The sequence below is a fragment of the Mobula birostris genome, chromosome 20, assembly GCF_030028105.1.
Source record: "Mobula birostris isolate sMobBir1 chromosome 20, sMobBir1.hap1, whole genome shotgun sequence".
NCBI classification, from domain to species: domain Eukaryota; kingdom Metazoa; phylum Chordata; class Chondrichthyes; order Myliobatiformes; family Myliobatidae; genus Mobula; species Mobula birostris.
Genome location: NC_092389.1, coordinates 44,113,124 through 44,126,347, shown reverse-complemented (window position 1 = coordinate 44,126,347; position 13,224 = coordinate 44,113,124). Strand labels below are relative to the sequence as shown.

The following is a 13,224-nucleotide window of genomic DNA, read 5'->3' as shown; positions in this document are numbered from 1 at the left end:
AATGACAAACATCGTCCGAGGATGTGATGGGGACAGCCCACAAGCGTTGCCATGATTCCGGTGCCAACATAACACATCCGCAACTTACTGACCTTTGCTAACCCATGGTGTCGTAGTTAGTGCATCGCTCTACAAGTCAGGCTGTAAGATGAGGGTACAATTCCCACAGCTGTCTGCAAGCATCTTTTACATTCTCCCCATGACTGCATGGGTTCCTCTCAGGTGCTCTGGTTTCGACCCACGTTCCAAGAACAAATGATTAGGTTTAGTATGTTGTAGGCATGCCTTGTTGGTGCCAGAGGTGTGGCAACACCTGTGGTTTGCCCAGCACAATCCTTGCTGATTTGATTTGACATAAGCAACGTACTTCATAGTATAATTTGATGTGCGTTCTAACTGGCTGCATCATCGTCTGGTATTGGGGTTGGGGGAGGGTGGTGCTGCACAGGATGGAAATAAGCTGCAGAGAGTTGTAAACTTAGTCAGCTCCATCGTGAGCACTAGCCCCATAACATCCAGGACATCTTCAAGGAGCGGTGCCTCAGAAAGGCAGCATCTGTCATTAAGGACACCGATCACTCAGGTCAATTCAGGAACGGCCTCTTCCCCTCCGCCATCAGAATTCTGAATGGACATTAGCTCACTACTTTTTTTTTAAATTTCTGTTTTTGCACTACTTATTTAACTAATGTATATATATTTACTGTATTTCACAGTTTTCTTTTTCTCTCTCTCATGTATTGCAATGGACTGCTGTGCAAAATCAACAAATTTCACAACATATGCAGGTGATATGAAACCTGATTCTGATTCTAACATGTGACAAATCTTTCATCCGTACATCATTGGAATGTGGGAGGAAACTGGAGCACCCAGAAGAAACCCACACAGTCATGAGGATTAGGTACAAACTCCTTCAGCAGGAACTGAACCTCAATCGATGACGCTATATAGCATTACATTAGTCACTATGCTACTGTGCCCCCCTGACAAATGACATCAATCTCTTAAAGTAATTGATTGCGTGGAGAACTTTGAAAGTTGCTATAGTCTGACCTGAAAACTCTTTTAGATACAGTAGAACTGTGTGTTTTTTTCCTGATCATTCCAATGTGTGAGGAGAACTGAGAAATGGAGATGAGAGAGGCCAAGACAGAAATAAACAAAGACATTTCCATCTTACTGCCAAAGACCATCACACTGTTATTCCCATATAAGATGTTGGAACCTCTGGCTACACAGAAAGAACACAGTGCACCCATTGGATGAATTTCACTGGTGTTTTCACTGCTTTACTCATTGCGACAATTCTGTTCCAATTTTACGTCAGCATCTTAAGTGCCTCATTCCAGGCACTAAGCAAGACTAATACTTGTTCAAGTCTTCGTATTTAAGAACACTGGTTTAATATCTCTACTAATAGATAGATGACAAGACTCTGTGACCTAACATTTTATGTGGCTTGAAACACATGCAAAGTGCTGGAAAAACTCAGCAGGCCAGGCAGCACCTGCGAAAAAGAGACCCTTCTTCACAACTAGAAAGAAAGGAGGAAGACATCAGACATAAGAGAGCAGCCGCTATTTGAGATGTTGAATAAAGAAAATCAGATCCTATTTTTGCATTAATTTAATCAAGTATAAAAAAACAATTTTTACTCCGGATCCAATGCAACACAATTGGATCCACTAAGGTTGAGTGGAATTACAGCCAGAGGTCATGGTTTAAGGGTGAAAGATGAAAAGTTTAAGGGGAACATCACTCAGAAGGTTGTGAGAGTGTAGAACGAGCTGCCAGAGCAAGTGGTGCATGCAAGCTCAATTTCAACATTTAAGAGATATTTGGATAGGTACATGGATGGTCAGGGTATGGAGGGCTATGCTCCCAGTGCAGGTCAATGGGAGTAGGCAGAGTAAATGGTTCAGCATGGACTAGATGGCCCGAAGTGCCTGTTTCTGTGCTGTACTTCTCTATGAGACTATGACTCTGAAGAAAACACACAATAAGATAAAAACAGAATAACTTAAAAAACAAAAAGAAATATGAATTCATAAGATAGCTTGTACTGTATACATATATTGATTATATGTCCATAAAGTAACTCTAGGTACAGAAATGTCTGTACATAATGCGACCTTGACAGGAAATGATGAAGTCGTGGTGGTGGTGGGTACATTAGCAAGTGAAGGTGTTGATCAACCTCACTACTAGAAATTATATTGTAAATCAAATCATTAGAAAACAAAAAGCATTTTGTGGGATCTATTAATTGCCTTTCAGTGCAAAATTTCCCAATCTGACTGAAGATTTTATATGAATAGTAGTAATTCCACAAATTTACTTTATTTGCGAAACTTCTAAGGAAAAATATCTTAAATAATATTACAGTATTCCCTACCCACAATGTAAAGGTAAAACCAACAGTCCTAAGTTATTAAAAAGCAAGAAGGATTCAGCACAAAAATGATACTTTATCAGAGGAAGATACTTGTAGTGATTTACAAAATTAAGTGATCACAGTTAATGGCAGAGCTTGTGAGGAATTACATCGACTCAATCCATAATGCCCATGGGGCAGCACCATAGTGTAGCAGTTAGCACAATGCTTTTCAGCGCCAGCTGTAAAATCAAGGTTCAATTTCCACTACTGTCCGTAAGGAGTTTGTGCGTTCTTCCCGTGATCATGTGGGTTTCCTCCAACATTCCAAAAACATATGGGTTACAATTACTAAGCTGCGGGCATGTTATGTTGGCACCAGAAGCAAGGGGACTCTTGCGGGCTGCCCCCAGCACATCTTGGACCATGTTGGTCATTGACACAGGCAAGTGCATTTTATTACATGTTTTGAAGTTTTTGATGTACAAATGAAAAATAAAGCTAATCTCTTTAAAACCTTGTATCAACTATCTTGTACCAATCTATTTGATTCAGTTGAGGTATATTTCTATAGCATAGCTCAGCCTAAAATAATTAAAGGCATATCCAGCAACATGTATGGACAGAGATGTCAGGGTCATTGGACAGCTCTGACTCCCAGTTAAGCATTAGGATTTTGCAATTCAAAGTTCAAAGTAAATTTATTATCAAATTATGTACAGTACTGAGGAAAATTCAAAAGCACATAGTGTGCCTAAGACTTTTGCACAGTACTATAGTAATTTTATGTATTGCGCAGTACTGCTGCAAATAAACACAAATTTCATGACATATGTGAGTGATGATAAACCTGATTCTGATATGGGTCTCTATTGTGGACTGAGAGTGGGAAGGGGGCAGGGAGAGGGGAATCATGGTTGGGAAAAGGGGAAGGGAGAAGGGACGGAGTGGGAAACACCAGAGAGACATTCTGTAATGACCAATAAACCAATTGTTTGGACTCAAATCACCTTGCCTGGTGTCTCAGAGCTGTGTGTGTCTGTACCGTCCACCCACCACACCCCCCGGCATTCCTTCTCTGCCACCTGTCCCACATCCCTCCCATGGAACTGCACCCTCACCATCCCCAACATCCTTTGCTCCCGCCAGATTTACAAACTTGCTCTCTACTCTACATTGACAAATACAGTACCGTGCAAAAGTCTTAGGCACCCTAGCTATATATTTGTGCCTAAGGCTTTTGCATAGTTCTATATATGTCACCATATCGTACCCTGAGATTCATTTGTATATACATAGAAATACAATAAGATCAATGAAAAAACACACACAAACAAGACAAACAACCAGTATGCAAAAGAAGATGATCTGTGCAAATACAAATAAAAACAAATAACAAATAAATGAATAAATAATACTGCGAACCTGTGTGGTAGAGTCCTCGACAGTGCGGTTGTGGAGTCAGTTCATTGCTGATGCTTTACAACCATTATATTATTTCTGGAAGATTTTTCAGTAAGTCCTGATGTACAATTAGTATGAGAATGTGGGATCTTGATTTTAATTTCACTGTTCAAATAATCAGCAATGAATTTACAAATGGCTTGTATGCACTTGAACATCAGGGAAAGAGCATGGATTTTATAATTAAGTAAGGAAGAATTTAGATTGCCTAATCTTTCTGACATTATACTAACCAAAATAATTGTTTTTATAGCACAGCAAAGCACTCAGTCCGAGACTAATCAGAGATGCACAATTAATTTCAGACTTGCCAGTGATGCGTGCCAAGATTAAAGTCTAACTGCATCAGATCATTTAACACGATGACCTACATCCACCAACTACTTCAGTATTAGGGTTACTGTCATCTTCGATAAAGCCTGGAATGGAAACACCAATGCCCTTGAATGGCCCAGTCCATCACAGGCAAAGCTCTCCCCACCATCGAGCACATCTACATAAAACGTTGTCGCAGGAAAGCAGTATCCATCATCAGGGATCCCCACAACCCCGTCATGATCTCTTCTTGCCGCTGCCATCAGGAAGAAGGTATGGGGGCCTCAGGACTCACACCACCAGGTTCAGGAACAGTCATTACCCCTCAACCATCAGGAAGAAGGTACAGGACTCTCAGGTCCCACACCACCAGGTTCAGGAACAGTTATTACCCCTCAACCATCAGGAAGAAGGTACAGGACTCTCAGGTCCCACACCACCAGGTTCAGGAACAGTTATTACCCCTCAACCATCAGGAAGAAGGTACAGGACTCTCAGGTCCCACACCACCAGGTTCAGGAACAGTCATTACCCCTCAGCCATCAGGAAGGAGGTACAGGAGTCTCAGGTCCCACACCACCAGGTTCAGGAACAGTTATTACCCCTCAACCATCAGGAAGGAGGTACAGGAGCCTCAGGACCCACACCACCAGGTTCAGGAACAGTTATTACCCCTCAACCATCAGGGTGAAGGTACAGGAGCCTCAGGACTCACACCACCAGGTTCAGGAACAGTTATTACCCCTCAACCATCAGGGTGAAGGTACAGGAGTCTCAGGACTCACACCACCAGGTTCAGGAACAGTCATTACCCCTCAACCATCAGGGTGAAGGTACAGGAGCCTCAGGACCCACACCACCAGGTTCAGGAACAGTTATTACCCCTCAACCATCAGGAAGGAGGTACAGGAGCCTCAGGACCCACACCACCAGGTTCAGGAACAGTTATTACCCCTCAACCATCAGGAAGGAGGTACAGGATCCTCAGGACCCACACCACCAGGTTCAGGAACAGTTATTACCCCTCAACCATCAGGGTGAAGGTACAGGAGCCTCAGGACTCACACCACCAGGTTCAGGAACAGTTATTACCCCTCAACCATCAGGAAGGAGGTACAGGAGCCTCAGGACCCACACCACCAGGTTCAGGAACAGTTATTACCCCACAACCATCAGGAAGGAGGTACAGGAGCCTCAGGACCCACACCACCAGGTTCAGGAACAGTTATTACCCCACAACCATCAGGAAGGAGGTACAGGAGCCTCAGGACCCACACCACCAGGTTCAGGAACAGTTATTACCCCACAACCATCAGGAAGGAGGTACAGGAGCCTCAGGACCCACACCACCAGGTTCAGGAACAGTTATTACCTCTCAACCATCAGGGTGAAGGTACAGGAGCCTCAGGACCCACACCACCAGGTTCAGGAACAGTTATTACCCCTCAACCATCAGGAAGGAGGTACAGGAGCCTCAGGACTCACACCACCAGGTTCAGGAACAGTTATTACCCCTCAACCATCAGGAAGGAGGTACAGGAGCCTCAGGACCCACACCATCAGGTTCAGAAACAGTTATTACCCCTCAACCATCAGGCTCTTGAACCAGTGAGAATAACTTCATTTGCCTCCATCACTGAAATGTCCCCACAACCTATAGACACACTTTCAAGGACTCTTCATCTCATGTTTTCGATATTAATTGTTTATTTATCATTATTATTGTTTCTTTCCTTTTGCATTTGCACCATTTTCTGTCTTTTGCACACTGATTAAAGACCCAAGTTGGTGTGATCTTTCATTGATTCTATTATAGTTATTATTTTATTATGGATTTATTGTGTATGCCCGCAAGAAAATGGATCTCAGTGTTGTATACAGTGACATAAATTTATTTCAAACTTTAAAATATATTGTAACAACTGCCTTAACTATTCAGAAAATTGTTGCCCCTGTTTGGACCAGGATTGTTACTTGAGTGAAGGAATCATCAAGGCTACCTTTTATCCACGTACATTCAAAATGTCATATTGTAGCTAATCAGAAACAAGAGAACATCTGCAGATGCTGGAAATCCAAAGCAACACACACAGCACGCTGAAGGAACTCAGTAGGTCAGGCAGCATCTATGGAAAAGAGTAAACAATTGATGCTTCGGGCCAAGATCCTTCATCAGGACTAATACTCTCTTTCTAGCCCTGTTAATTGATTGTTCAAATTCCTGAACTTGAGGTGGTTTATTATTGTCACATGTATCGAGATAGAGTGAAAAACTTCAGTTTTCTGCGCCACTTGAATGGGTATCAAGACATAAGTATGTGGAGGTGGTGCAACGGAAAAGCAGTAACAGAATGCTGTGTTAAGTTTCTATTGCTGCCCATGTGTTAGTCCGCTCTTCAGATAAGAAGCTTATCTGCACTGCACCTCCTAAGTGGTCTGCTGAGCTCTAAGACTCCCGCTATAAATTCAGATCAAGGGTATCCAACTTCACTTTGAAGTCGTCACTTTAGCAAATCCCAAAGTGTGATTTCTCAACCCTCTCTTTGAGTCTTTACATTTTCCCGTGCGCTACTCTCGATTGAATGGGATTTATTTCTTTATTTATTTAGCGATATAGCGTGAAGTAAACCCTTCTGACACTTCGAGCCTCGCTGCCCAGCTCCCGTTCCCCCCCCCCCCGACAAACCCGATTAACCCTAACCAAATCATGGGACAATTTACAATGACCAATTAACGGACGCAGTACATCTTTGGTCTGAGGGAGGAAATTGGAGCAGTTGGGGAAAACCCACTCATTCTACAGGGAGGACATACAGACACCCCTTAAGGAATGGCACCAGGATCGTACTCTGAACTGCAGAATGTGCCGAGCTGTAATAGCGTTGTGCTGTTGTCAACTACCCTCTCCTCATTTTACAATAAGTACTGCAATGACCTGGAGTCTAAAAAGTCCACTATCCTGACAGGTAAAAGTAACAATTGTAGTTAAATCGTAACAATTGTTTGAAAAACCTGGGCAAAAATCAATGGGGACATACTGAATTAATTAATTGACAAAACTAGCCTCTTTTCCACGCCCATCACACACAGACAGACAGACAAGCCTCCATCCCCAGGGCAGGTTGCTTCTGGGCCTTCAGTCCTAGGCCTCGTCTCACAGAGACTGGTCTGCCCAGCTGGTCTACATTTGAAAACAACATATTGAATCAAGTTTATTGTCATTCTTCATTACACGAGTGTAAAGGAGAATGAAATGATTGTTACTCCAGATCCGATGCAGCAGAAAAGAAAGCACAATAAACATAGAGAACACAATATATATAAATATAAAAGCAATCCAATAGAACACAATGTACACACATAAAATGCTGGAGGAGCTCAGCAGGTCAGGCTGCTTCTATGGTAAGGGAAAAACAGTTGATGCTTCAGGCCAAGACTTGACTCGTTCTGATGTTGGACTCATTGGCAGGTAAAAGGTGAGGGGGAAGGTGGGAGCGGTGAGAGGGAGAGATGAAGTAAGAAGCTTTGTTCTGTTGTTGTTTCTGTGCTGATGAAGGGTCTTGGTCCAGAATGTCGACAATTTATTCATTTCCATAGATGCTGCCTCGCCTGCTGAGTTCCTCCAGCATTTTGTGTGTGCCGCTCTGGATTTCCAGCATCTGCAGAATCTCTAGTGTTTACAAGTAACTGTATATAGATAGACTGATTGTATCTACAGTACATAAAGTGACACTGGTGATGTGTATGGACTGTTGATGGAGTGGGTTAATGGGTGGATGCATTAATCAGCCCGATGGCTTGGAGGAAGTAACTTTTCACTCTAGTGGTCCTGGCATAGATTTATTTAAGTTTTATTTTATTTTAGAGATACAGCGCAGAACAGGCCCTTCCAGTCCAATGAGCTGCACTGCCCAGCAACCCAACTATTTAACCCTAGCCTGATCACAGGACAATTTACAACGACCAATTAACTTACTGACTGGTATGTCTTTGGACTGTAAAAGAAAACCAGAACACCCAGAGAAAACCCACAGGCTCATGGGAAGAACATACAGACTTCTTACAGAGCACGCCGGAATTGAACTCCAAACTCTGATGCCCTGTGCTGTAATAGCTTCTTGCTAATCACTACACTACCATGACCTATTTCAAAAGGAAGAGAGATTGCAGAGCTTAAAGGTTTAGAGGAGTGTCTGGGTATGACTCACAAGTGACTTCAGAAACAAGTAACTTGGAAAGCTAAGAGAGTGTTGTAATTTACTGCTTAGGAGAATGAATATAAAAATAGGGAGCTTGTGTTATAATTATATCCAGCAGCAGAATTTCTGTGTACTGTAATGGCCTCCTTATTTAAAGAAGGATGTTAATGCATTGGAAACAGTCCAAAGTAGGTTCATTAGATGAATACCTTGGCAGGCGGGCAGGCTAGGCTGGTTGATATCTGCTGGAGTTTAGTGAAGTGAGAAGGAATGAAAGAAAAACAAAATCACCAGAGATTCTGCAGATGCTGGAAACCCAGAGGATCACACAAAAAGTGCTGGAGGAACTCAGCAGGTCAGGCTGCATCTATGAAAGGGAATAAACAGTCAATATTTCAAGCGGACCTCCAAGACGACCACAACCTTGTCATTGGGTTTGGAGGCTTGAGTGCCTCAATTGCCCAGAGAGCTATGCTGGCTGGAGTCTGGCCTTTATGCTTTGGCTCTCATTAAGGTCACCCATGCCAAACAGGTTAAAGGGTAGAGGCCAGACTAAGAGTGGTCCACCAGTCCACCAGGTTAGGTGGTTCATTTCAGGGCTAACAACCCTGACTGGTCAGACAGAACTGTTACAGAAACAGCAATGAAGAATCCTTCTACACCTGTGTGCACCGGTATTGCCAAGTCTCCGCCCGGGACCTGCATGACTGACAGTAGTGAAAACTGAGAGGAAGCTACTGGCATGATGAATACCGCTAGAGATGAAGGACCTTCATTGCTGTCCTCAGCACCAGGGCAGAACAGGCAGTAAGTATTTTGAGCAGAGACCCTTCTTCGGGATTGTAAAAGATGGGGGAAGAAGGGGAAAATTGAGTTCCCATCTCACTATTTCCATATTTATGTATCACAGTAAAAGCACTTATCACATTCTTCTAATACACAGAAGCAATAATATTATAAATAAATTAGCTAAAATATCCTTTTTCATGACAGGGGAATTTGACATTAATGCATTAAACATTTTTTAAATAATATCATTGTTTGAATTCCAGCTTCCACAGACTGAAATTACACACTTTGCAAATGAAGTTTCCACTGTTCTGAGCCCTGCATTCCACAGCCTATGACTGATGAATGGTCTCGGCCCGAAATGTCGACTGTTTATTCCTCTCCATAGATACTGCCTGACCTGCTGAGTTCCTGGAGCATTTTGTGTATCTTACTAAAACCACTGCTGTCCAGCCATATATAAGCACTGAGGAAAGAAATCGAGGTTTCCGGCTATGAGAGGTCTATTGGTACTCATTGTGTAGGTTAATTAAGAATGGCTTGTGTAGAGAGGGGCCAGAACCAGAAGGATTGGTGAGGGTGGAAAGTTTTAAAGGTGGAGAAAGAGAGCAGAGAAAGGAAAGCTTTTTTTTGTAATCAATGGTGACTTTATTGGGTACATCTGTACACTTGCTTTCTAATGCAAATATTTAATCAGCCAATCATGTGGCAGTAACTCAATGCATAAATGCAGACATGGTCAAGAGGCTGGATGTTGTTCAGACCAAACATCAGAATGGGGAAGAAATGTGATCTAAGTGACTTTGGCCATGGAAAAATTGTTGGTGCCAGAAGGGGTGGTTTGAGTATCTCAGAAACTGCTGATCTCTTGGGATTTCCATGCACAACAGCTTCTAGAATTTTCAGAGAATTGTGTGAAAAACATGTCAAACCTTGAAGTGGATGGGTTACAGCAGCAGTAGAATATGAGCATATACTCAGTGGCCACTTTATTGGGTACAGGAGGTACCTAATGAAGTGGTAATTGAGTGTATAAACCTGCCCAAAGAATGATCAATCTTATTCCTCTTCAGTCGGCTGGATCACTTCACACAAATCCTTGTTACCACGTTGAAACATTACCAGACTGAATCAGATTAAAGTATGGTTTGGTATTGATAGTTAGGCCTGACCTGGTATATATTTAATTAGTTATCTAAGCTGGACGTTAATAACCAAATGATCAAAACACTTGATCAGTGAACCCAAGGAGACACAAGGAGTTAATGTTTAATAATGTTAATGTGGACAGGAATTTCAGGGTGAGCGTGCCAGTGATTTAGAAACAGAGCTGTTCGGTCACATTAAACTTTGACATACATAAACAAATCTGTATCACCTTGCATGATGATTGAGGATGCCAATTCAACACCAGTTTAATCCAGCTCATACCAAGATTTTTGTATCTGATGTGTCGCCTCCATAACAACAAAAAGAATAGAACTGAGTTATATGGAGAGATAAATCTCTTTAGCCAGAGAGTGGTGAATCTGTGGAATTAATTGCCACAGACGACTGTGGAGACCACGTCATTGGATATATTTAAGGTGAAATTTGATAGGTTCTTGACTAGTAAGGGCACAGAAGTTATGAGGAGAAGACAGGAAGGAATAATAAATCAGCCATGATGGAATGGCAGAGCAGACTCGACAGGCTGAATGGCCTAATTCTGCTCCTATGTCTTACGGTCTTCAGCTGACAGAAATATCTCTTTCTAATAACCGTTCCCATTTATTACACAAAATAATTACTACAATGAAATCCTTAAATATTGAGTATTCTCGAATGGATCAAACAGAAGAAACTCTCAAGATCCTGGATAACATATGTTGGCTGAAAGCAATGGATCTGTAATGCAAATGGGTCACTGATCCTTGGTGAACACACACAAAAATGCTGATGTTTTGGGCTAAAACCTTCACCAGTGCCCTTCCCCCTCACATGACTTCACCAATCAATTGCCAGCTTGTACTCCTGCCCCTCCCCACTTTCTTCATTTTGTTTCTTCCCCCTTTCCTTTCCAGTCTTGATGAAGAGACCCAAAACATCGACTGTTTATCCCTCTCCATAGGTGCTGCCTGAGCTGCTGAGTTCCTCCAGCACCTTGTGATTTTGCTGCTCAAGATTTCCAGCATCTGCAGAATATTCCATGCCATTGATCCTGGAGATGTGTTTGATCTCGACAACTGCAACTGGGGGACTCAGTAATGATGGCCATGTCACAATCAGAGAGTGATAGAACCCGTCTGACTAGTTAACCTTCTTCAGAGGAAGGAATATTTACCTGGTCAGACCTCAGGATCACAGTTCTGTCATTAGCTCTGTATTACCCTCTGACGTACAGTACCATGTTAAAGTCTATAGCATACATATATATAGCTAGGGTGCCTAAGACTTTTGCACAGTACTGAATTTGCCAATGTGGAGCAGAGAATGAATTTGTAAATCTGGCAGGAGCAAAGGATACAGGGGAGGGGTGTGGGACAGGTGGCAGAGGCAAGGGGTGGCGCCAATGCAGACACACCCAGCCCTGAGACACCAGGCAAGATGATTTGATTCCAAACAATTGGTTTATTGATCATTACAGAATGTCTATCTGGTGCTTCCTACTCCCTCCCCTCTCCCTGCTCCTCTCCCTTCTCCCTTTTCCAAACCATGATTCCTCTCTCTCTGTCCCCTTCCCACTCTCAGTCCACAATAGAGACCCATATCAGAATCAGGTTTATCATCACTCACAGATGTCATGAAATTTGTGTTCTTTTTTGCAGAAGCAGCAGTACAGTGCAATACATAAAATTACAGCACTACTGTGCAAAACTTTTAGGCACCCTAGCTATGTAGTATATGTGCCTAAGACTTTTGCACGGTACTGTAACTGACCAGCTCAGGAGCAATTAGAGATGACAGAGAAATGCTGGCCTTGGCAGTAACACCCTGATCTGAGTCAGAATAAACAAAATTAAAAGTGTTACATATAATGTGTGTTTTACTTATTTTCTTCTCTTTCTGAAGTAACCCTAAAGCATGATTTATTACACATTAAAGCACTATGGGGTTATTCAAACCCTGCAGTTAATCTGATCAACCATTCTAGTAAGCCCCTCCCCCACCCCCTCTATCTATTACCCCACTATAAACACTTTAAACCACTTTTTATAATGCTGCTTGCATTGCAAATACATGCTGGTATTTATGTACTTATGCACATTTTAATCCATATGCATACTTCAACTGCGAACTTTTACATAATTCTTGATGAGTTATAATTGTTAAGTGTTGCTGTATTTTTGTTGCACTTGCGCCAACACACCACAGCAGATTCGTGATGAAATTCTTGATCCTTGACTAGTGCTTAACAGCCACGGCTGGATGTATTTTGTAACGCAGCATGCAATTCAAAGTGCCTTTTGCAGAAAAGTAAAACTCTTGATGAAGCAGAATGCAGAGAGTAGTCTAAAGAGAAGGGATTCTGAAGATTCTAAAAAAATCTCGAGCAACACACACAAAATGCTGAAGGAACTCAGCAGGTCAGGCAGCATCTACGGAGGAGAACAACCATTCGACATTTCGGCCTGAGACCCTTTATCAGGACTGGAGAAGAAGGGGACAGAAGCCAGAATAGGAAGGCGGGGTGAGGAGAGCGAGTGCACGCTGGCAAGTAATAGGTGAGTTCAGGTGAGTGGGAAAGTAGGTGGTGGGGGAGGGGTTGAAGTAAGAAGCTGGGAGGTGAGAGGTGGCAGAGTTAAAGGTCTGACGTAGAAACAATGTCATAAGATAGTCCTACCACAAAGCAAATCTTTCCCTCCCTCATCAGGGCTCTTGATGAAGAGTCTCAACCCTAAACATTAACAGTTTATTCCCCTCCATAAATGCTGACTGACTTGCTGAGTTCCTCCAGCACTCTTGTGTGTCTAAAGCAGGAGTTCCCAAACTTCTTCATACTGTGGACCAATACCATTAAGCAAGGTGTCCGTGGACCTCAGGTTGGGAACCCATGGAAGTGTTTTTTTTTTGTTTGGCCATAACTATTTCGCATCTTCA

At 42.6% G+C, this 13,224-nt stretch overlaps 1 protein-coding gene across 1 annotated transcript in view; it reads right to left on the bottom strand.

The window, feature by feature from the left end:
- The window catches only part of LOC140185156 (A disintegrin and metalloproteinase with thrombospondin motifs 15-like), a 58,506-nt gene that overhangs the window by 36,023 nt on the left and 9,259 nt on the right, over window positions 1-13,224 (bottom strand). The window lies entirely within an intron of this gene.